Below are 3,858 nucleotides of genomic sequence, written 5' to 3' on the forward strand. Positions count from 1 at the left end.
GGAAATTCAAATTTTAGGCATGTTAAATGTAATGGTGTGTGTTGAGAGTAGAAACAATTTCAAGGTCAACCGGCGGAGCAGCAACTTCACATGCAAACCTGGGCCATTCTGTCTCGAGACCTAGTTCCTTACTTGGAGATGGCCAGGTTTGTAAGTAGTCTATGTGACAACTTTGCCATAACATCCTTAAATTTTAACCATAACCTACAAGGGCCATATAGTGACACCATGCCATGTTTCGTAATATTTGGGCTTCATTTGAATTTCTTTCAATTAAAATGCCACCAACCTTGTTAGTGCCCAAGTCTTGGGCAACGAGTGTTTGGGAATCCTCTTCTTTTCTTAATTAATGCCTAAACCATAGAATAAATGGCACCAACAAGTTTTTTAAACCCTCAGTTGGCGATTATTTCATGTACATGTAGTTCAAATCTGAAAGCATTTAATTGGTTAAATATAGCAAACGGACCTTAAAAATGCAAAAAAATTACATGATGCATGTGAGTGGAAAAATTTCAAGGTCAACTGACAAAGTAGTGGTCGATTCATGTGGAAACCTGGTGTGTTCCCTCTCAAAACCTAGTTTCTTACTTGGAGATGGTACGGTTTGTTAGTAGTTTGCGTGACAACATTTGCGAAACATAATTAATTTTGTACCACGCTCTCTATGGTCAAATTTGTGACATGTATGATAGTATGGTGTATGTTGAATATGCAAAAAGTTTCAAGGTCAAATGATGAAGCAACTATGAGTTCGCCGAGTTCAGCCCCTCTGCAGTTGAGCTGTCACTGTATGGGTACTGTAGCTTTAAAACCTACCATCCATTATAATTTATGGATTTGTTATTTCACATCTAGATGTCAAATAGCTACTTCAAATCTAACACCCCAACCACACATCAAAGTGTTACAGGATTCGTGCAAAGGGACAACTGGTTTTTTGGGGGTAAAACAACTGGTTGTTTTGCCTTTTCTTCACGTGGGCAACGCTTCCTCCTTTTTTTTCTTTTAGCAACCTTCCTCGTTGTCTAAGCTGGCTCGTTATTTGTGTGGGCTACGCAAGTTGTATACATGGGCCATTGCTTGTGGAGGTGTCTGGGCCGCATTTTATTTTGTTTTTATTGTTTCAGAGGAGTCATGGAGTGCTTTTGAGATGGACAACATGGGGCCGTGATCCGTGACGTTATTTTTCTTCATTTATCTCTATTTTCTTCATCCGATTTTGCCTTTGGTTATTTTTCTGTTTGTTTTTCTTTTTTTCTTTTTTTCAAATTGGTGAATATGACTTTTTTGAATATCTTTTTATAATTTTTGGATTTTTTAAATTTTTTGTGAACACCTTCTCAATTCGTGAATGTTTTTATACGTAATTGCGAAATTGTATCTAATGATTTTTAGGGATGTGTCTTCTATGTTTGCCACTGCTTGTTGTCCGTTGGAGCTTGTTATTATAATGTTTGCGTAAAACTTTGATCTCCCAACGTTGGATGATGTATTCCCGTGTCTCCTTGTTCTGTTTTGTCCACTTGTCCCGTAACTAAGGCCCAATCCATTTTTTTCTAGGTGCAAGTCCAACCACACACTAACATGCAATAGAGGTCCCATCTTTTTTCCAGTTGCAAATCCAGCCTCGATACCAACTGTGGGCCCAACCAATTTTGTGTCAGTTGCATCTCCAATCTCGATACGCAAGGGGGGAGGGGTCCGACCCATTTTTCCCTAGTTGCAAGTCCACACTAGATACACAACTGGGGCCCAACTTTTTTGACCCCCATTTTTTGCAACTCCACCCTTGAAATACATCTTTGTTTTCCTAGTTACAAGTCCAACCTCGATACGCAACCGGGCTCGACCAATTGTTCTCCTAGTTGCAAGTCCACCCTCAACACAAAACTGGGGTTCCAACTCTATTTTGTCCCATTTTGCAACTCCACCCCCAACATGCAACTGGGGAGCCTGTATTTTTGTGAGAGTTGCAACTCCAACCCCAGTGAGCCACCGGCACCGACCCATTTTTCTCCCAGTTGCAAGTCCACCCCTGACACGAAACTGGAGTTTCGACCAATTTTTTTGTCTAAGTTGCAACTTCACCTCCTATATGCAACTGAGGAGCCCGCATGTTTTCCTAGTTAAAAGTCCGCTTCGATACACAACTAGACCGAACCCCCTTTTTGTCCTAGTTGCAAATCCACCCTCGACGGGCAATGAGGGACCCGACCCTTTATGTTCCAGTTGCAACTCCACCCCGACATGTAGTTGGGAGGACCCACCTTGTTTTTTTGTCCTCGTTAAAAATCCACCCTCAATACGCAACTAGGCCCGAACCCCATTTTGTTCTAGTTGCAAGTCCACACTTGACACGCAACTCGGTGCCCTTATTTTTCCCAGTTGCCACTCAACCACCGAGATGCAACTTGGGGGATGACTTATTATGTCCCAAGTTACAAGTCCACCCTTGATACACAACTGGACCCTACCCTTTTTTACCCAATTGCAAGCCTACCCTCGACACACAACTCGGGAAGGGGTGACACATTTTTGTCTTCAGTTGCAAATCCACGCCCGACATCAATTGGGGGCATGTTTTTTTTCCCGAGTTGCAAGTCCACCCTCGAATTGTAGCTAGGTCCGTAGTAGGTGTTGTACCACTTGCAAGTCCCCACCTCGACTTGCAACTTGGCCCATAGGGTGTTGTTGTCTTCCGGGTTGCAAGCCCAACCATCGCCCCACATCTTTGCTCCCGTTTTCAACCTAGTTGCAAGTCCACCATCGACTTGCAACCAGGGTCGTAGTTTGTTTCATCAAAGTTGTAAGTCGACCATTTAGTCGCAACTAGGGCCGTAGTTTTGTTTCATCAACGTTGCAAGTCAACGATTGACACGCAACTAGTTTTTTTTTTGTACTTGCCCCAGTTGCAAGTCAACCACCCACTAGCAATCGTGCCCCAGTTGCAAGTCAACCCTCGACTCGCAACTAGGGCAATTTTTGCAAGTACTCCAGTTGTATGTCCACCACCGTGTCGCAACTAGGGTCTCTTCGTAGTTTGTAGCTAGCCTAGTTGCAAGTTGATCATCGACTCACAACTAGGGCATGTTTTCATAGTTTTTCTAGGTTCCTAAGTTGTAACTAACCATTGTCTCGTAACTAGGTTTTTTGTATGTTTCCTAGTTGCAGGTCAACCATCGACTCGCAACCGTGCCCCAATTGCATGTCAACCTTCGAGTCACACTTGGGGCATTTTTTGCAAGTACTCCAGTTGCACGCCACCATCGTGTCACAAACAGGGTTTTGTCGTAGTTTGTAGCTGGTACAGTTGCAAGTCAACCATCGACCAACAACTAGGTGTGTTTTCATAGTTTTGTAGGTGCCCCAAGTACAAGTCAACCACTAACTCCCATTTAGATTTTTTTAGTTCCCCAATTGCAAACTGACCAATGACTCACAACCATTCCTCAGGCACAAGTCAACGCTTGACTCGCAACTAGTGCATTTTCGCAAGTACTCCAGTTCCAAATCCACCATCGACTCGCAACTAGAAGCTGACTTTTCTTGACCTAGTTTCGAGTCAAAAATCGACTCGCAACTATGTCCTCCCTTTTTTGATCCCACTTGGAGGAGATACATCGACTCACAACTGGGCTCCACTATTGACATACAACTGGGTCGTTGGAGTTTTTTGCCCCCACTTGCATGTCGACATTTCAATCGCAACTGGGCACGATGTTTTTTGGTCTCAAGTTGCAAGTCCACCCCTCGACTCGTAACTGAGCTTGATGTTTCTTTTGTTTTTCAACTGCTTTCATTAGTTGGAAGTTGAGGGTGGAATTGGAGCTGGCCTGAATCTTTTTCCGTCTTAGT

The sequence above is a fragment of the Triticum aestivum genome, chromosome 7D, assembly GCF_018294505.1.
Source record: "Triticum aestivum cultivar Chinese Spring chromosome 7D, IWGSC CS RefSeq v2.1, whole genome shotgun sequence".
In the NCBI taxonomy this organism is placed as follows: domain Eukaryota; kingdom Viridiplantae; phylum Streptophyta; class Magnoliopsida; order Poales; family Poaceae; genus Triticum; species Triticum aestivum.